Genomic DNA, 22,470 nt, shown 5'->3' on the forward strand with positions numbered 1-22,470 from the left:
ACAAATAAAAATATATTAAAAAATTAAGTTGATTGAATTTTGTTGTCGCATAAAAAAAAAAATTCCTAAAAAGTGGTAAAATGTATGCGTTCACATGAGAGTACCCACATAAGTGAGTGTGAGCGCCAAATACCGCAATAAAATTCAATGATCATACTTGTATTTCTATTAGCGTTATTTGATTCCAAAGTAAAAATTTCTAATACCGATTCAGACCTTATTTATAGTTATCACAATAAGATGATAAATACATTTATTGTAACAAATATAAACTTTAATTGTTCCATAACGTTGCGTTATGTTTGTTAAAAAAAAATTTTGGAAAGAAATTATTGCTAAAAAGTAGTAATGCATGTGCTTTGTCGAATAGGCGTTTCCTGATAAGTTACGTTCAATGAATGCGCTGTTTTTATTCCGAAATCGTAATTAATATGCATTAAAAATTCTTACTGAGATATAAACAAATTAAAATTTTTAAGCGTTGATTTCTCGCTCATAAAAAGCCTTATGTTATACATAGAATTTATTTTTACTATAATTATTTCTTTCTCTTTTATATTTATTGCGGTTGTTCAAAGAAATAAAGTCGGCAAGTTTCTCGATTGTGATAATTACATATACATATCTAGATGATCTGATGCGAAGGTTAGCATAGATTGCCTCGTTATGATATTTATCAGACCATCACCTGCCATGGTAACATCAGGCGAGCTATTATAAGTGCCCATAATTCTGGCGGAGGCTTCGTCGTGCATTGTGCAGAATGTTGAATCGTCTAACTATCTCCTATGATCATTTGACAGGCAGAAATTCCAAAGATAGCTATATGCGGTATAAAGTCAACCGGAGGTTCGAAAATCTTTCGATTAGGTATATGGGGGCTAAGAGATATTGATATTGAACTTCTTTTTTAACATACAAGCATACTATTCTCATGAAAGGATTCTCTCTGTTCAAATATCATTGAACATGCTTACTTATCAGCAAAGCCAAAATACTATTAAACATTAAGTCATAAATTTACAGATTATATAACATTAAACACACACACACACATGTATTAAATTGTACACTTGAAAACAACCCCATATCAAGCAGGATACCCTACAAGAACACTGACAGTCAGCTGAACGTACATTTGACTGTCAGAGCTGAAAAAAATTCAGTCAGCGCGCAGAACAAAGTTTCTATCATTTTCTTAAGGGCCTAGTGAAAAAATTGGTGTAAACAAACGCGTGAGCTTGCATCTCTCTTTAACACACTGGTATTCGGAATTAAATCAGTATATATCTCTACTGCTTACTCGCATGCTTTTTCTTGGTTCATTGCTGACCACAAATCTGTCAAAGCTGAAAATTGTCAATAATGACTGAAAAGCTATCATAGCTGCAACTTGTCATTTATGACTGTAAATCTTTCAATGATGACACATTTTTTTTTGTTCAAATTAGTTTTATCTTTATTCATTTATAATCTGAATATTAAAATAACATTTATGTCAAAAATGTTGTAAAAAATTAATATAACTCAATATAATAAAATTAATTACATCAGAATTAAATTCGATATCTTATAAAATTTCTTTTTAAATCTATTTTACATTATAATATATTAAATCACAATAATTCATTAATTTTAAATCATATAATTCATGTTTCAAAATCATAATGGTAATAAAATAAAATTAAATCATTGAAAAATTATATTAATTGTTTCTTTTCCTATTAATATATTTTTTTTGTTATTTCGGTGGTGACCCCGTTCAATAGACTTCCGTATACTCTTTTCCAAATTGAAAGATCCTCGTGGCTGGTAAACGACTATAAAATTGAAATTAATTAAAAATAGTTTTCTATTGCTCTTACATTAAACTTATTTACCTCTTAAAACTTCTTCGAAGATTTTTAGCTTACATAATGCTTGTTTTTCTCCTCTTCCATCAAAATTGAAATACACTCAGTCCTTTTTTTACGCGACCTCTTTTTACGCTATTTCACTTTAACGCGGTTATTTTTGCAGCGCAAATTCCTTTTTTTACGCGAATTTCTCACTTTAACGCGATTGCTTTTTTTCGTTTTTTGCTTGATCTTAAACTTGCAGCAGAATTGGAAAATTATTTTGTAGCAAATGATACTGATGCCAAACGTGCACGAATTTTTCAAAAAGAATTGAGTCTCTGCATGTTAAGATATAAAGAACTACATCGGAATTTATTGGGTCCAAAAAGAAGCATTCAAACAAAATTAACTGAATTTACATATGGTACAAAACTCAGTCGGAAATGCTAAGAAATCAGAACATCAATCCATAGTTCTTACTATTGATTCTGGTACAAATTCTAGTGATCTCAGTGCCGGCCATCAAAATAAGCGGCTAAGAATAATTTAAACTACGGATAATGACAGTGATTAAACAGCATTCAACGGTTTTTTCAATAAATCTACCTATTTTCTATTTTCATCTCTTTTATATATGGTTTTTGTTTTGTATTTTTTATTTTGATATGAATGAATAAATCATAAGTCTGAAATTTGAAACTTATTGTATTGTTTTTGAATATTTTTTTGCGCGTATATTATGTTATACGCGATATTTTTTATATTCGGATCCAATTCGTCAGTTAATATTGGAAAACTAACCAGAACCAAAAATCGTGTAAAAAAAGGACTGAGTGTACTGCAAATATACATATATTTGAAAGAGTTTTCAATATTGTCCGATGTCCCTTTAAGTTTGTGGACATAACTGATCTGTAAAATAATAATATATAAATGTAAATAGTGATTTTTAAGATGTTGATATTATAAATAATGTTTTTTTACCATAGATTGTGCGAACTCAGGTTTCTCTAACATTTCTTCCACTTCCAAACATCCCTCAAAGTTTTGAAAGCTAAATGTCTAAAAGTTTCATTTGAAATTTCGCAATTCACAACATCACTATTTTCGTCATTTTCTTTTGCAACATATTTCATCGTATTTATGAGTTCACTATTCTGCGCACTATTTAACTTCCCCGCACATTCCACCAAATTTTTATATATTATTTTTTTGCGCAACATTTTATAAACGTACATATATGGAATTGTATGTATCTCTTTTTACAGGGATGCTTTTCTGCATACAGATCAGTGTTGATAAACGATGTTTAGTGTTGAAAAGTGTTTATTTAAAAAAAATCAACATTGACAGCAAGAATGATAGAATACAAGATTACGACACTAGTTTACAGTTAGTTTTTTTCGGTTTAGCTCTTGACAATTCTTACAAAAACAAATACATTGTTCACAATTTCGTGACGTAACAGTTTTGCGTTGAGAAGAACAAGCATAGAAATGCATACAAATTGTAAACCGAAAAGTAAACACTTTTTGAAATTCCCAAAATAATATTAATTCATTCGTCTTTGCAGGAAAAATTTCAGTGGAATGTTTAGAATATTGTTGCGAGAAAATATGTACATATATAATTAGTTTTAGGCACATCCACAATAAATAGAGTAGCATGTGTGGAAATTGTTCAAATGAAGAAAACCGGTGTAAGTGTACTGTTGTATTTATTTAAATTTCTAAGCATAAATATATTAATTTTTTAAAATGAAATGTGCAGTGGCTTGTTGTAATAATTATTATGCAATTAAAAGATCGAAAACGAGTTTTTTCAGTTTTCCGGCCGATTTAAAAGTTGCCAAAAAATGGGTGTTATTTTGCAAAAGAAATGATATATTTAATACTAAATTAATAATTTCACAATTCTTTTATCATAATTTCATACATCTGATACATCTGAACTTATAATATATGTATATATTTATATACAACACAAGAAACGTTTTCTCCATTTGAATCACAACTTAATAGACAATTTTATTATCAATAGGCCGATATATTTCTTTAGAAATGATTCAAATCTTTTCACTCAACAATATTCAATCGCTTCACTAAAACTTTTCATTAAAATCGAAAGAATTAATAATATTTTGCGAATTTACAAAAGTGTTTACTTTTCTGTTTACAATTTGCAAGCCATTTGACAGTTTTTCACTCTTGTTCTTCTCAACACGGAACTATGACGTTTCGTAGTGGCGGTCGTCGTAATCTTGTATTCTATCATTCTTGATTGACAGTCATTTTAAATTTCATTTTACTGTCAATGATGACAGTGTTGAATAATTAAGCTATTTCATTCTTACATATATAAGCAATATCATTCATAGGTTTCTCTTTTTATCATAAGCATTGACAGTCATTTGAGTGTCATTTTTTCGTGAGCTCTGACATAAAAAATGTGCGTCTATTAGCGAAACGATCAGCAGTTTCTTGTAGGGTAAACAATATGCTGCAATACATATAAACATATACACATATATTTAGTTATTTAAGATAGTTTTAAAAATACATAGTATATAAGCAATGAAAATATCAAATCATTTTTTTTATTGAACCGTAGCAAGATATGGTTTTATATTTCATTCGATTTGCAACTAGTGACAAATGTACTAACAAGCAATATTTTTCATAACCTAAACGGTAAAACAATAAAAGCTCTATTAAGAAGCTTTTTCAAAACTAAACTTTGTATTAAAACTAAATATTATAACATTTGTTATTTGCTTAGAAGGTCATGGAACGTTGTTCTTTTCAATCTACGCCTGTTATTTCTAGCCTCTCCTAGTTGTCGGGCTTCAGCGTTTACGTGGTTTTGCAACCTTGTGGCATGTCTTCCCGAACCGTTTTTATGTGAAGATCACGATATAGATCTGAGTTCCGTATGTACCACGGGGCATTTACAATTTTCGCAGAACTTTATTTTGGAATCTTTGCACCATTTCGATGTATAACGGTGCAGCGCATCCCCATAGCTGAATTCCGTGTGTCCAAATGGGCTTTAACGTTTGATTGTAGACTAAAATTTTATTTGAGGTTGTTAGAAGGGATTTCTTGCCGATTAACAGATTTATTTTGTTGTTTTTTAGTTTTAGTTCTGCAACTTTTCTTTGTATATGCTCCTTCCACTTCAACTTTGCATCCAGCGTCAAACCAAGATATTTCGCCGAGGTGGAGTACGGAATTATTTCATTCCCAATATACATATAAGGCAGTGGTTCCCAAACTTATCTTGTCTACTGCCCACTTTGAGAAACACTGTAACTTCAAATTAAATTAATTAATTATTGTGACCCATATATGTATATTAACGGAGAATTCTAAACGAAACTTTTACTATAACCCGCAACTTGAAACCTGAGCGCAGTAGGTAACATACAACGGCGCTTAGGTCTCAAGTTAACTCTTACGGGCTCCACCTGCCAATAAGAATGATTATTGAAACGCAACTTTATAGTATTAAAACAGAGAATCTTTTATTAAAAATAAAACTAAAATAATCGATCCTTATATAAAAACTAATGTGAAGGATGAATCTGATGCTTTTTAATAAGTTTGTTAATATCAGGTTCCAATTTACTCAAAAACAGTCGCAAGTCGCCACGTTCGGTAAAAAGCAAACGATTTCTCTTTTTCGTAAGCAGTGTTTTCACAGCACTAAATCCGCGTTCACACAAATATGACGATGGGAATGCTATTAAGAATCGCTGAACGATTGACCACAATCCAGGGTACAATTGCGGGATCGGTTTTTGTAGCCAAAATTCTTGGTAACCCTTTTTGAACTTGATTTTTCTTTCCTCGTTTGTTGTCAATTCTATAAGTCCTTCTTCCAGCTGAGGTGACATTGCTGCGTTGACATTTGAAAACGGATCCAACACCCAGTCTGGTATTTCCAAGTTCAAAATGTCCTGGTATCGTTCGGTGAAGTCAATGTGGATGTTTTCCAAATGTTGGCAGTAGGCAAACAATTCGTCGTTACTGCATGATACTGATAAATTCTTTTTGTGTAGAAGCAGTTTGGCTTTGACGTTTTTTGTTTTAATTAAATTTAGTTTATCGCCTTGCAGGTGGAGATTCATGTCGTTGAACAATTTATACAGGTCTGTCGTGTAAGCTATATCATTATTTGATGTTATGAGCTTGTCTTGCAATTCTGTATCTTTAGTTTCCAAGAACTCTATAACAGAGTCAAGCAGGTTGTAAAATCGAGTCAGACAATTGCCTCTTGATAGCCAACGAACTTCAGTATGAAACAACAAAACGGTTGAAATCCTCGTCATTAGTAACACAAAGCTGATGAAATAATCCATCATTCAAAGAGCTGTTGCGAATTTTATTGACTGCTTTGATGACATATTGCAGTGATTGAAATAGTTTTTCACTTAAGTTTCTAACAACTAAATGTTGTCTATGAATAACGCAATGTAGGGTTCGACACGTTAAGAGAAAATCCGTTTTTTTAAAGAAACCAAAGTAAGAGCAGATACTTTCTCTCATAATTATTGTTTATATGAATGTATATTACCCTTTCCTTTCATATTTAGTCTTCTCTTCCAATTTTTTTCCAACTTATAACCAAGTTACTATGAGAACCCATATATGACGAAACCTTCCACAGTAGGGAGGCTTCGACAACTGTTTGGGAGCCTTCGACACTGAAGGCAGGTTCCGACATTTATCGAACATATCAGTTAAATTTTTAACAAAAAACATGTTTTTGGAAAATTATACCGCATAGGTATCTTTAATTCATTTATATTTTTACTTCAATAAAAAGAACAGAAAAAAACTTATAACTTAACTTAATAAAAATGAAATATTACATTAGCTTTAACGCACATCTAAATTTGAAAAATCAACGTTAAAAATAAATTTGCTTTGTATTCGGGAAGTTCCTGGTGGATGGTCAGGCGTAGGCAACGTACGCACTATGTCCTGCTTAGAAACCAAGATTTTGTCTTCGATATTAGGTTCATAAAATATTTGCGTTTTGAGCTGACGTCTTAGAAATTTTACGATGCACGTAGAACTATTCACTTCTTCGACTACACCAATGAAATATAAACCGGTTTTGTTCGTGAATTTAACCAGCACAAATATATTCTCTTTAATATTCATTTCGTCCTCTAAAGATCTAAAACCAAAGGATTTGTCAGGATCAGCCAAGCTGTAGGAACCGTCTTCACTGGATGATGAACTTATCTTTCGCTGCTTTTTAGCTTTTCGATTGTGCAATGTTTTTGTTTTTTTACAAAGCTTTAGCTTTGGCAACTTGGATTTATTAACGCTTTGTTCTCTCAATTCCTCTAATCGTGATTTTTCTTGAGAATCTGTATATATTCTTGACTTGCCTTGGTTTTTACTTAAGATTTTCTTCTTTTTCAGTACTGGAAGCGAGCGGATAACCTCTGGAGAAAAACAATTCGGTTCAGATGGTGGCCTCTGGATAGTATCAGTTGGCAAGCAATTCTCAATAGGTTCGGCTTGATTAGTTTCGATGGTAACATCAGAGCTTATTTCGATTTCAGAATGGGAAAAGTCACACTCAGAAAAAATTTATGAATTATATGGAAATATTCCATTGGCTGAAAATCCTTTGATAATATTGTCGGGAGAAAAAGCTTGCAAAAATGGAGTCCTTGTTAGATTTGCTATATCAGAAATTTCGATTTTCTTTCCCGGATTGTTGATCATAAAATCATTAAATGATTGCTTACAAAAATTCTTGAAAGGTCCGAATACCGATACATCAAGCGGTTGAAGTTTGTGTGAGGTATGGGGTGGGAAAGATAGTAAACATATTCCGTTTTCTCGACTGTAAATGACGCTGTTTAGACTACAATGGGAAGAATGGTTGTCCATCAGAAGTAGAACAGGATCGTCTATAGTGCAACGCGCATGACCTTTAATGTGGATAAGAACATCTATAAAAAGCTCCGAGTTCATCCATCCATTGTTTGATAAAAGTGCTTTTGAGCCTGGCATTGATCCCTTTAGAAAGTTAGGATTCATGCGCTTACGAGGGAAAACGTAAATCGGTGGAATATGGTTACCAGACCCGTTAACAATCCCTACTATAGTTACTAAACTTCCCCGCTCTGCAGATGCGGCTTGCGATACGGTTCGCTTTCCTTTTTCAGCTATGACCTAAAAGTGTTTGCAGAACTTGAAGGTTATTTGAAATATAAAAATGGAGTAATTCTTACTTTAGGAGAATCCAAAACAGTACTTATTCCAGTTTCGTCTATGTAAATTCGGTCAGAAGTAAAGTTGCTTAAATCGTATACTTTTTTTAAGTTTGAAAAAAATAAAGAAACCGCTTCCTGAGAAAATGCAAAAAGGCGTGATATGCTGGTTTTTTCAGGTTTTCGTAGACTTAAATCATTATTTCTATGCATGAAGCATTTCAACCAATCAATTCCAGCTTTCTTCTCTTTGTCCCAGCTTGGGGGATATTTTATTTTATATTTAGAAACATATTCGCAAACGAAACGTCTAGCCAAGCCATACGTTAGCCCGTGATGAAGACTAGAAGTTTTTTTTGAAATATACCGTTAAATCTCTTTCTTGCGCAGCTTTAAGAACTTGGTTCGACGAGTATTTAGACTGATAATCCCTCACAACTCCCACATTTGTTTGCTCCTTTAATAGTCGCGATATAAGTGTTGTGCGATTTAATCCATATTTGCGGGCAGCACTTGCTGGTGTTTCCTTTTTTCTTTTTACATATATCCTCCAATGCTTTTTTCATATTTTCCTCATCAATTGTTTTGTTGGGAAACTTCTATTTATATATATTAGGCATCTCAATAGCTGTAAAATATTCTTAACTAAATAAAATATACCAGGGAGGCTTCGACAACGTGTCGAAACCTCCCCAAAAGGTGTTGCCGAATCCTCCCTTGTGCGATTACTTACATTTTTTCGCTTTGAAAACTACACACTATTATTTATTGAAAAATCTTAAATAACAGCAAATCACACTTTTATTATAATATGTTTGGGGAAAAAACGAAATTAATAGGCCTTAAAATGTATTTTTTACACACTAATACTTACGAACACTTTTTACATATACACACTTGAAAAATAGAAAAACACTCCGTACACCTCCGTGTTCAAGAAATGACTGAATAATTCATATGAAAGCATCGCAGTCAACGTCGTCACTGTTTGTTCTTGGAACTAAACCAATAGCAGTTATAAAGCATGCCAAATTTGAGAAAAACGAAGCCTCCCACATGTCGAAGCCTCCCCCTTCTACCCTACACCAAGAACATCTGGAATTTTATTTTTTAAGTACGCTATGAAGCCTTTATGGCACCCTGTCATAGCCGGAGCGCCATCCGCAGCAACGGAAATATTTTTTTTACAAACGAATCTCTTTCTCATCGGAAAACTTTTCCAATATATTGAATATGGTTTCGCCTTTTGTATCGGTCTCTAAATTTCTAGCAAATAATAGTTCTTCACATATTTTCTCATCTTTAATAAACCTCACGTAAGACAACAAGAATGCTTCATTAGTTGGTAAAGTGGACTCATCGAGCTGAATTGAAAATTGACTTGTCCTCAGGTGATCGCACAACGATTCTTCAATTTTTTCAGACATTTCATCAATTCGTCTTTGCACAGAATTATTACTCAAAGGAATTTTTCGGATAATATCTGCGGCCGGTTTATGAAGCACGGTAGTTATTACTTCATTTATTGTTGGCAATATTAACTCTTCTCCGATGTTATGTGGTTTGCCTTTTTGAGTAATTAACAAAGAGATATTGTACGAAGCTCGAAGTCCGTCGTCATCTTGCTTAGCAGCCGCCGAAAATAGTTTTGCTACGCTTGGCTGAGTATTATGCTTCTCCTCTAGGTCTTGAAAATATGCTATATTCTTGTCTTTCTTATCTGGATGCATTTTATTCAAATGATCTTGCAGTCTTGAAGGCTTCATTGCTTCATTCGAAAATGTTTTTAGACATAGAAGACACAAAGGCGACGATGGGTTTGTAGGATTTTCAATGAATCCGAATTTAATATATTCGGCACAGTATTGTCGTCTCTTCTTTTTTACTTCCGACATTGTTTTGCTTTGAGAAATAAGTACGTTCAACTTCGCGAGTAGTGTAAAGGAGGCGTAAGTACTGCTTATCTATTGCGCGCAAAACTACAAATGAAAAAAAATAAATAAATATTACATAGTTTATATAGGAATGCTTAAGCAGCACGCACCGACAGGAATAAAACAAACATGCATAAACTCGTTTATCTCATTCGACGCTCAAAGTGTAAACACAATGACTGCGACAGACTGCAGCAGCACGACAGTGAACTGAAAACGTCGTTGTTCATCTTACTACATGTACATTTTGAGAAGCAACAACAACACAATGGCCGGCATGTACACAAAACAACGCAGTTGTCCATTTTGTATGTACACAATTTCGTTGTGGCCATACTAATTCCTTTCACTTCAATGAAATTTTAATATTTTGTTCAAAGTGAAAATTTTTATGCAAAAAATAAGTAAATAGGTCAATATTTTTGCTTTAAATTATCAATTGTTATTACAAATGATACAATAGAACTATGATATAGCTATTTTATGTTTTTATTTGTAAAATAACGTCAAGTTTGTTAGAGCTGTGAATAATTTTACATTTTACATATTAGTGGCATCACCACTCTACCTCCTCTGTCTATCTTCCATTCTACTGTCAACTCTACTGTCGTTGGCAAAAATAGGAGGATATTGAAGTTAGCGAGAACGACAACTGTCGGCCTGCAGTCGTGTAGTCGTGCAGCTGTCAAAATAACACTGCCCTTAAGAACGTGTGTATTTTAATATTTGACAGATGTAGTTTGCAGTCTGTCGCCGTCTATGTGTTCACCACATCAATCGTACACAACAATCCGAACAAGTATTCAATGAACCTGCCGATTGATACAGGAATGCACAATTTGGGTTATTTAACAAAAACTTGTTAAAACTTGATAGATATCTACGAGTACTAATAACTATTAAAATGCGAAAGTGTGTCTGTTGGCTTTTATTTGTTTGTTGTTGTGTTTACTTTCATTATGAAGTGCCGAACACAATGACAGCGACAGACTGCAGCAGCACGACAGTGAACTGAAAACGTCGTTGTGCATCTTACTACATGTACATTTGTGAGAAGCAACAACATAACAATGGCCAGCGTGTACACAAAACAACGCAGCAGTCCATTTTGCATGTACACAATTTCGTTGTGGCCATACTAATTCCTTTCACTTCAATGAAATTTTAATATTTTGTTCAAAGTGAAATTTTTTATGCAAAAAATAAGTAAATAGGTAAATATTTTTGCTTTAAATTATCAATTGTTATACAAACGATATAATAGAGTTATAATAGAGCTATTTTGTGCTTTTATTTGTAAAATAACGTCAAGTTTGTTAGAGCTGTGAATAATTTTACATTTTACATATTAGTGGCATCACCACTCTACCTCCTCTTTCTATCTTCCATTCTACTGTCAACTCTACTGTCGTCCTACTGTCGTTGGCAAATATAGGAGGATATTGAAGTTAGCGGGAGCGACAACTGTCGGCCTGCAGTCGTGTAGTTGTGCAGCTGTCAAAAAACCTGTGTCCATAAGAACGTGTGTATTTTTAATATTTGACAGATGTCGTTTGCAGTTGTCGCGCTTTATGTCTTCAGCGCTTGAAACGGAGCGACCGATTGACATGATTTTAATTTTTTCTATATTCAATAAAATAGGACAGATATATGAACTACGCGGAGAGAAATATAGAACCGAGTTTGAGCAATCTTTTAATTCATATTAGTTGATGTTCACAAGTTGTTGTTGAGAGTCGAGAGCTCATGCAGGCGTTGTCTAAGAGGCCTCCTAGCGAAATAAAATTACAAATCACCCCCAGGCCTCTACACAACGCGCCCATTTTCTTTCTGGGTCTCTTACCGCCCCCTTGACACCTGCACCGCCCACAAGGGGGCGGTTTCGCCCACTTTGGGAAAGACTGATATAAGGGGATATACGTATCAGTTTTGTTAGTGAAATTTATATGGGGTATTCCATACCAAATCGACCACTTTTGAACCCGACCCCTTTAGATTTTGCTGAAACTTATCCATCCATTTCTACCCTTTGAAAAACATTTTTGAAAATTTTTTCAAAATTTTTTGTCCAACTTCAAAAAAGTTATGCATTTTTCAAGAAAACGGCTTTTTATTTTCAAATAGCCATAACTTTAGTAGAAAATGACTTTTGGGGACCTTTTTTTTTAAATTTTTGTTTCTGAATGAACTTTTCGAAAAAATACACGAAAAAAATTTAACACGATCAATTATATAAAATAATCGGTTTTTTTAAGTAAAATCGTCATTTTTTTGAAATTTCGCCTTTTTTTTCCTCAAAAAAAACTTCAATTAATTTGACAACTATCCCTGTTAATCCCGGAGTGGGCCGATTTTTTTTTATTTATTTAAAAAAAAATTTAAAAAATTTTTTTTCCGTAAACTTTATTTCTATCATATAAAAAATATAATTTAACGACTTTTCGATATAATATTCTCAATTTATAGACTTAATTTACGAATATAATTACTAAGTTTAATGATTAATACAGTTAATATCCAATGATTTCACAAAAACAATACAAAAAATTATTTATTAATTTTTTCTCTGGTGTTTAAATATTTTACAACTTTTATGTTCAGTAGAGTTTGAAAATTTTTTAACATACAAACAACCATTTTTGTCCGGAATTATGCAATGTAGTTGTTGAGTTCCTACAATTGGTATCGTTTTCAAAAATCTGTCATTTAAATCAGTAAATGCTGTATTATAATCTTTTTCTGGAGAAAACTTAACTATGATATTTGGTAAGTTATTCGGATTAGATGCCCATTCAAAAAATACGAAAAAGCCCATGAAACACTATAGTGATAGATTGGACATATAAAGGAGCGCAAACTCTTGTAGAATCCCCAGAGGTGTTCTAGTAACCGATACCCAAATCATACTAAAATTACGAAGGGAAAACTTCCCCGGCCTGCTGAATGGCAGTGCAAGTATAACGCCAGGAAAAGGCGAACCCGATTCCCCAATCGATGACGATGGAGCAGACGTTCCATTGCCCGGCCATGAAGAAGGTCGAATAGATGAACAACAAAGCGGCGGGGGCCGATGGATTGCCGGCCGAGCTATTCAGAAACGGCGGCAAAGAACTGATAAGGAGCATGCATCAGCTTCTTTGTAAATTATGGTCGGACGAAAACATGCCCAACGATTGGAATTTAAGTGTGCTCTGCCCAATCCACAAAAAGGGAGACCCCACAATCTGCGCCAACTACCATGGGATAAGCCTCCTCAACATCTATTGAGCGTTTGTGCGAAAGATTAAAGCACACGGTCAACATACTGATTGGACCTTATCATTGTGGCTTTAGACCTGGCAAATCAACAAACGACCAGATTGAGCAACACCAAAAGTTCCGTCAGGATCGGGAAGGACCTCTCCGAGCCGTTCGATACCAAACGAGGTTTCAGACAAGGCGACTCGCTATGGTGCGATTTCTTCAACCTGCTGCTGGAGAAAATAATTCGAGCCACAGAGCTTAATCGAGCAGGTACAATCTTTTACAGCTGCTGGCATATGCCGATGATATTGATATCATCGGCCTTAACACTCGCGCCGTTAGTTCTGCTTTCTCCAGAATGGACAAAGAAGCAAAGCAAATGGATCTGACAGTGAAGGGGGGCAAGAGGAAATATCTCCTGTCATCAAACAAACAGTCGTGGCACTCGCGACTTGGCTCTTACGTCACTGTTGACAGTCGTAACTGTGAAGTCAGAGATAATTTCGTCTATCTTGGGACCAGTGTAAACACCACCAACAATGTCAGCCTGGAAATCCAACGCAGGATAACTCTTGCCAACAGGTGCTACTTCGGACTGAGTAGGCAATTGAGAAGTAAAGTCCTCTCTCGACGAACAAAAACCAAACTCTATAAGTCACTCATAATTCCCGTCTTGCTATATGGTGCAGAGGCTTGGACGATGACATCAACTGATGAGTCGACGTTGCGAGTTTTCGAGAGAAAACTGATGTTGATGTTGACCGAATGAACGAAAACACTCCAGCTCTGAAAGTATTCGACTCAGTACCCGCCGGGGGAAGCAGATGAAGAGGCAGACCTCCACTCCGTTGGAAGGACAAAGTGGAGAAGGACCTGGCTTCGCTTGGAATATCCAATTGGCGCTACGTAGCGGAAAGAAGAAACGACTGGCGCGCTGTTGTTAAATCGGATATAATGGCGTAAGCGGTGTCTACGTCAATAAAGAAGAAGAATTTTGCAATACACTTTAACTTTGCAAAGAGCGAGAATACCGCATTTTGGGACTTAAGACTCACTATTTTTGCTTCACAAACCTATGTACATTTCTATATCTACTACGTTATTCCGTTATATGTTATAATATGTATGTTATCACAGCCATGAGAATCTTCTTCTTAATTGACTTAGACACCGCTTACGCGATTATAGTCGAGTTAACAACAGCGCGCCAGTCGTTTCTTCTTTTCGCTACTTGGCGCCATAGGAGGATAGCCATGAGAATAGTGTGAGGAAAAAGTTGTGTTTGCCTTCTATACTGTTTTAACATAACTATAAGTTAGTGCCTATTAATTGGGCAAACAAGCTCTGGTGGAGAGCTTCTCGTGAGGTGCTCGCAAAGTGCTATTATGAAAAGATATTCGCAACTGAAGTTTTAAGTACATCAAAATAACAAAAGTATTTACAAATAATTCATTCTTCAGAGGATTTTTAACCTTTTGATATTTTCTTGAAAGTTAAAGTTAACCTTCGTTCTCATGCACTTCAAATTAAATGTACCATGTAAGGCAGGCCTGTCCAACATACGGCCCCCGGGCCACCATCCGGCCCGCATAGGCCCTTCATCCGGCCCGCCATCTCTTATAGTCTTTGGGCATCCCAGTCCCTAAAACACGTGATGGATAAAGTAGTGCAGACAGCTAATTTTATACGCGCAAGAGGGCTTAACCACAGACAGTTCCAGGCTTTTCTGGCTGATGTCGGTTCAGATCACGAAGACATTGTATACTTCAGTCGCGTTCGCTGGCTCAGCAGAGCAGCCACACTAAAACGATTCTATTCTCTGCTGGACGACTTAAAGATTTTTATTGGCAACAAAGACCAAGAAATTACTTTCCTTACTGATGAGGAGTGGTTGGCTGATCTGGCTTTAATGGTTGATATAACTAAATATCTTTCTGATCTTAACTTAAAACTACAAGGGAAAGACCAACTATGCACACAGTTATACGAACACGTTCTAGCTTTCACAAAAAAGCTTTTATTGTTGGAAAAGCAGCTGGAACAAAAGCAGTTGATTCATTGGGAGACCTTATCTACAAGAAAGCAAGATACCTTGGATTTTGACAAGTACGTGTTGATGTTACAAAGATTAAGGAACGAGTTTGACGACAGATTCGCAGACTTCAAATCACAAACTCCCTGCATGAAAGTGTTTCAAAATCCATTTGATGTTGAAATTGAAGGCGCTGCGCAGAGTTTACAGCTGGAGTTAATAGAATTGCAAAGCAGCTCTCATCTAAAAATAGCATATAATAATTGTCTTCCAAACTTAATTGAATTTTACAAAAAGTATATTACACCCAGTCAATACCCAAACCTTACTAAGCTAGCTATTCAACATATTTCTTTATTTGGTAGTACATATGTTTGCGAGCAGCTGTTTTCTCGCATGAAATTTAACAAATCAAAAACCGATCATCTTTATTAGATAGCAATCTTAAAGGCATTTTGCGCATAGCCACTTCTAAAACTCCAGCTCACATAGATGCGCTGTGCAAACAGAAAAATTTTCAGACATCTCATTAATTAGATTTTAAGAATAAGAATATCTTTATATGCTAAGGCCATAGTTACATTAATAATAATATATTAGGATTTATGTGATGTTGCTTATTATAAATAAATAAATATACCAAAACTGAAGGTCATTTAATTTTTTTTTTGGCCCGCTACGGTTATGAAAATGCTAAACCTGGCCCTTCACAAAATTATGTTGGACGGGCCTGATATAAGGGGAGCTCTCTTGGAAACTTTGGATGAAGACTACTATTAGCGGTTTGTAGAAATCGATAGGATAAATATATGTGCAATCTTTTTTTTAAATATTTTAGATATCCTATTAATGTACACTTGTACATATATACCTTCTATCTATCTACATATATATATGTATATAAAAAAGAAAGTATGTCTGTATCTTTAGATTGACCTGACGAGTAATCCTGTAAAGTTTGGTGACGATCGGAGCATTTTTTTTATCTGTCAAACACAGTTTTTATTTACTATGATGATATTCTATTGTACACCTGCTGTGTTGAAAGACAAAATTACAACCAAATTAGCTACAACAACAACAAAAACGAAATAAGTTTGGTATATTGTTTTACCGTTACTTGGTAGTGGAGCGGTGGGTGTATATGTACTATGCAGAGTAAATTGTCTGCTTTTAGTGTTCTGAGGGTGCGAAACACCTACCACTGCGAAAAACTGAATAATTGTACTTATTCGTTGGACATACTTATATAGATGATGATATTTTATTGTTTTATAATCCAAATTTGTGTTGACACATGCTTTGTGGATATATACATATGTATGTCAATATGAAACATATTTAAGTACAATGGAGTGTATTTTAGTATGCTGAAGTATATTAAAGTAAATAATTAAGGAAGGACGGTAAATTGTATTTTTCTTCACCAATTATGTTTCTTCACAGAATCATTGTAATAAATAAAAAATAGCACACAAAGGAGCAAATATTGGTAAAAAAAAAACATTCAAATCAAAGAATGTTAAGGAAAAAAGAGCAAATGGAACAGCTGATGAACGTGAGTTACGCCTTGAGAAAAATCATAACAGAATATCCACAAGAAGAAATATAGATACTAAAGAAGAGCATGAATCACGGCTTCAAAAAGGTAGTGAAAAAAATCTTCATCGCGAGCTACTGAGACAATCCAAAAACGTACGCAAAGACTTGATGCCAATCGTAACCGAATAGCTCAATTACGAAAAAAATAGATTTAAATCTTGCGACGTTCAACTACAATAAGGATAGTGATTACAGAAATCACAAGGACGTAGTGATCGGTGCAATGAACAAAGTTTGTACATATTGTGGTGCTTTGAAGTTCGCTAAAGAATTCCCTTGAATGTGCTGTTCGAACAGTAAAGTTGTTTTGTCGCCATTGATGAAGCCACCTGAGCCACTTCTTAGTTATATTTCTTAGCGCACTTCAACTTCATAACATTTTTTTCAAAACATCAGAAGGTATAATTCATGCTTCCCAATGTCGTCTTTGGAGCAACCAACATAGTGAACAATGCCGGTTACATGCCCACTTTTAAAGTGCAAGGTCAAATTTACCACACAATTGGATCATTGCTCCCAGTTCAAGATGAAGATCCCAAGTTTTTACAAATTTATTTCACCGGTACTGAAGCAGAAGCTGATCGGCGTTGGGCAATCAGTACTGAATTAAAACGAGAAATCGTCTTAGAACTTCAAACTATGTTTCATGAACACAACAGCCTCATACGGATACGTTCATTCAAAACAGCTCTAGACCACATGTTTATAAGGTTGTGATAAAACACAACCCGGGGTGCGATTCAATGCACCGGTAAAAGATGACGTGGCAGTGGTTATGGTCGGAACAGAATTCGAGCGACGCGATATCATCATCCATCTTCGAAATGAAAACATTCGACGCGTTGCGGAAATGCACCGATCATATGATGCATTACACTTCTTTTTCCACGTGGTGAAGATGGTTACCATTTTAATGAAATGTAAGTAAATTTAAATAATGAGTCAACAAAAAAAGTTTCTTGCATGAACTTTTATGCCTACCGCCTTATGATCTGACGAAATGAATTTAGTCATTTGTTAAAATGCCGTGAACTATTACATCAATTTGTGGTCGACATGTAAGCAAAAATTGAAAGTGAACGTCTCTTCTTTATTCGGTTGAATCAACGAAAGCTACGCGCCGAGGAATATATTCACTTACGTAATGCGATTAATAATAATGGAAATGCTGCAAATATTGGCCAAATGGTGATTTTGCCAACAACGTACACCGGCAGTCCTCGACATATGAACGAGTACGCCCAAGATGCTTTGACTTACGTACGCAAGTACGGACGACCGGATCTCTTCATTACTTTCACGGGCAATCCAACTTGGAAAGACATCACTGACCTGTTAGACCCCAATCAAAATTCAACTCATAGACACGATCTCCTTGTACGAGTATTCAAACAAAAAAGCAAAATCTGGCCCGGCGAAGCGGGCTGGGTACGCTAGTCTATAGTATAATGTATATAGTTACATATTATGACCATATGCCATAAAAATAAACTCAAAATTGTTTTTTAAAAATTTAAGTGCGTCTTTAATTATTGTGAGTTGATTTTAGACTGACTTTTCATTTTATTATCTGCAGGAATGAAACTAAATTTTCTGTTATAATATGAACCAAAACTGCCAGCAAAGCAGTTTTGCCATAGCTATCTAAATTCTTTCTGTTGAAATGTTGTTGTGAGTGCTGTTTTGCCAAACTAAATTTTCTGTTGAAATATGAAACAAAACTGCCAACAAAGCAGTTTTGCCATAGCCGTACTTAGAGCATTTGAGCATTAAGCAAAAATACTGTGTGTATGGCAGAATACATCACTGCCGTCCTTCCCTTAAAGAGAAGCCTATACTTGGGCTGGGATAGATGGGTACAATGTGGGTAATGGTGCCTCTTCTAGTTCAATTTCCTGCGGCATATTCTGATTTTGTTTTCTTAATTTTGCATATAGCTTTATAAATGGATTTTGAGTATATAAATAATAAAATAAGTGCAGTTATAATAATTATTAGCATATAAAGTGTAGTGTTGTTTTGTGAAATGAGTTCGACAATATCGTTGTGTTGTACAGTTTTGATTTTTGTTATGTTTATCGGTGTATATAATGGGGTTAAGTCTATTTCTGGACTTAAAAGGTTTTCACTTAGGATTATGTTATTAATTTCTATTTTGCATTGCGTCACCTTTATCATTTTGTTTCCTTCTATTTCTGTATTATTGTTTGAATTTTGACAGTTCTGTTTGAGACTGGTTTTGGTCAAATTCCAAGTAATGATTATATTATGGAAGGCATACACGCAACAATTAGTTGGTTGATTGAGTTCGGCTAGAAACAGTGGCGGAAAAACGATCGTCGCTTTTTTTAATATTCAGAAAAATACTTTTTAAAAAAATTTATTATAAAAGTTAAAGAGTTGTACACTCACAATGTAATAATCTGAATAACAATGGAAAATATTAGTTTTTACTCGAATACTATTCAGTCTTTGAATTTGTCTTATATCTTTTGGCTTATATCTTTCTTAAAAATAGTGATAGAACTTAAAGATGAACTTTTTTAGCTTTGTCTAGCGTCGTGTCACTCTCACAGTTAGCCTATGCTTTGAATGTAATAAATACTTTTATTTCTCCAAATTTTCAAAAATAGTATTTAAAAACAGTTAAGTTTAAGCAGTTGTATGAGTTGTACCAACTGATTGGATGAAAATCAAAATTTTTTGATATTTTGTCAAGTTGCTTGTGTTAGTTGGATCGTGTTTGGGTTGGCGTTCGATTTCAAACGATTTCGCCATTTTATTTCGGCTGTCGAAGAGAGCGCGTCATATATAATAAGTAAAGCAACAACTTCCGAACTCATGTTTAAGCAACGAAGTGAATATTCAAAATGAAGTTGGCCTTAAAATTGTATTAAAAGTTGTGTCGTATGTAGCGACAAGGGCAATTTCTAGCCCAACTCAATAAACCAACTAATTGTTGCGTGTATGCCTTCCATTAGGCTCTATGTATTTTATTTAATCTCTTGTGTTTACTGGCTTGAAGTTACAAATTGGATTTAAACGTTTGATAATATTGGTGATGCATTCATTGTTTATTTCTTTGTTTCCATTATTATAGACTTTATTCATTCTTACAAAATAGGATTGTGTGTAGGGGATTATTTTAAGTGTGTTTGTTAGTAAATAGTTAGTAGGTAAGTGCGATATACATACTTAATTAACAATTGATTATCATTGTAATTTATCCAAGTGGATGTTTTAATGCTTAAAAAATTTTGGATGTCAACGTTTTCGAGATTGTCATAATTCTATAGTTTGGGCTTAAACAGTCCTAGCCTATAGAGTTGCATTCCCATTTCTATGTCTTCTATGTATTCCAAAAATTGTATTAGTTCGTATAAAAGGGCGTAAATTTGGTTCTGAATGTTTATAGTGTTTTCCATATTTTGCATTCCAGTGTTTATTAGTTGTATGGCGTCGTTCAATTGATGTGCCCTCACCGAGTCATGCGTCCTTGCCACGTTTATCCCTGCTCTTGTTGTGTAAGGTTATCCCATTCAACTCTCTTCTTAGTTTATTGTATAAAAATTTGATTTGTGGGGCATGGTAACCTCCATGCAGCTTATCTTCAAAGTAATCTGTTACCTGGTTTATTTTTGTCAAGTTGATGGTTAAGCAATGGTGTTCAAAGGATGATGGTATCTGGATTGGTTTGTCCACAAAAAGGAGATATCCGTAGCCGGTGGTAACGTCATTTATTTGGATTTGTTATGTGTGGCCTGTGCCAGTCAAAATGAGCAGCAATGCTACTGTGCACCAAGTACCTGTGGAGTTGGGATCTGATTAATTTTCATATGTTTTTTAAATTGTGTTTTATAATAATGGGTAACTCTGTTTCTGTTAGTGATCTTGTAATGATCAGCGTCTGTTTGTTCTACAATTTTGTTTGGTTTAAATGGATTTTCTAATTTGCCTTTCTGTAGGGGGTTCTTTCTGTATCTGGTGTCAACTTCATATTCTTGTCTGTCAATGTTAATTTTGTTTATCTTATTTTCTTTGTTTTCCTGAGTGTCAAGTATTGGGTGTCCAGCGTAATGAAATATGTGTGCCGGGGTTCGTCCAGTGGTGTCATGTTTGGTTTTGTGATTGTACATGTAAAATATTGTTTCCATCTTGCTCAACTTGGCTTCGTCATTGTCAGATGTATTAATTATGCGGATCTTTTCATTAATTGTTTTATGTAGTCTTTCTATGTCTGCTATCCCTGTCCTTGTCGTGTTGAGCTGTAATCAATCTCCTCACTCTCATGTCATCGCTTGAGTGCCAGGCTGCAGAATGCGCCGTCTCTATCTGCCTTCAATAGTCTAGGCTTGCCCAGTTGGTTAAATATGCGCATAAGTGTATTTTTACATTCCATCCAGTCCTTCGTCCTTCTCTGTTCCAATGTTGCAAACTTCGAATAAATGTCCATGCAGCTCAAATAATATTTGCGTTCGGATGAATAAATATCTGTCATGAATTTATCGTGGCAATGTTCTGGTTTAGGTGTAGTTTTCATTGGCATGTTTGTGTTACGGTGCTCTGTCTTTGCCAAATTGCAAATGTGACATTCATTTATAATGTTTTGGTTAAGTAATTGGTTGTTAGGAAAATAGTAAGTTTCACCGAAAAGTTAAGTGGTTTTCTGAATTCCGGGGTGTAGAAGTTTTTCATGAGTAGTCAAGACCAGCTCCTTGAATTCTGCGTAAGTAGGTAGGTTTTTCAACAAAATCATGCTGCGAAGAATTTTCGTATAATTCTTGATCTCCCTGTGTGCGGTTTGAATGATTTCGAAATCTGCGTCGCTTTCAATATACAACGCGCTATTCTTGCCACAAAAATAGTGGATCAAATACGCTTTAGCTTTTTCTTCGGTCATAGTGTCATAAAAGATTTGAGTTATGTGTTTTTTGAAATATTTTGTAGTTTTAATGTTTGGTGAGGCTTTAGAAAATATTACTTGTCTGTTGAATACGTTAATTGGTTTTTCTGTTATAAAAATCAAGTCACCGTTGTCTTCTTCTGCACTGTGCTGCGTCTGTTCCTTAAAATATGTCTCCTCCAATTTTACTCGAGACAAAGCGTCCGCTACATGGTTTTCTTTTCCTTTTAAGTACTTGATGTCAAAATCGTACTCGGACAGTTTGACCCTCCATCGGGTTAGCTTTGAATTTGGCTCTTTCATGCGGTATAACCAGCTTAGAGGCAGGTGATCACTAGATATTTCAAAGTGTCTTCCCAGTAAGTAGTGACGAAAAGTTTTTGTGGCCCATACAATTGCCAATAGTTCCTTTTCAATTGTGCTGTAATTTATTTCGAGTTCGTTAAGAGTTCGACTAATGTAGCTGATTGGATGTCCATGATGTGAGAGCACTACTCCCAAAGCAAGATTACTAGCGCCTGTGGTTAGAATGGATTTTTTCGAAAAATCGAGTACCTTAAGAATAGGATCCTCTGAAATTAGACATTTTAATTTTTTAAATGCAGAGACATATTCCGGGTTGGAAATGTCGAGCTTTGTGTCTGTTTAAATGAGTTAAGCATCCACCCCCTCTAACCGGTAAA

The 22,470-nt window shown here is 34.7% G+C and overlaps 1 long non-coding RNA gene across 1 annotated transcript; it reads right to left on the reverse strand.

Annotated features, from left to right (window-relative positions):
* Positions 1-1,669: 1,669 nt before the first annotated feature.
* Positions 1,670-3,031, reverse strand: LOC126753494 (uncharacterized). Its single transcript, XR_007666151.1, has 3 exons — positions 2,823-3,031; positions 1,881-2,750; positions 1,670-1,820 (listed from the first exon to the last, which is right to left on the reverse strand). It is a non-coding gene; the product is annotated as an uncharacterized LOC126753494 (long non-coding RNA).
* Positions 3,032-22,470: the final 19,439 nt, after the last annotated feature.

Source organism: Bactrocera neohumeralis, chromosome 3 (genome assembly GCF_024586455.1).
Source record: "Bactrocera neohumeralis isolate Rockhampton chromosome 3, APGP_CSIRO_Bneo_wtdbg2-racon-allhic-juicebox.fasta_v2, whole genome shotgun sequence".
NCBI classification, from domain to species: Eukaryota; Metazoa; Arthropoda; class Insecta; order Diptera; family Tephritidae; genus Bactrocera; species Bactrocera neohumeralis.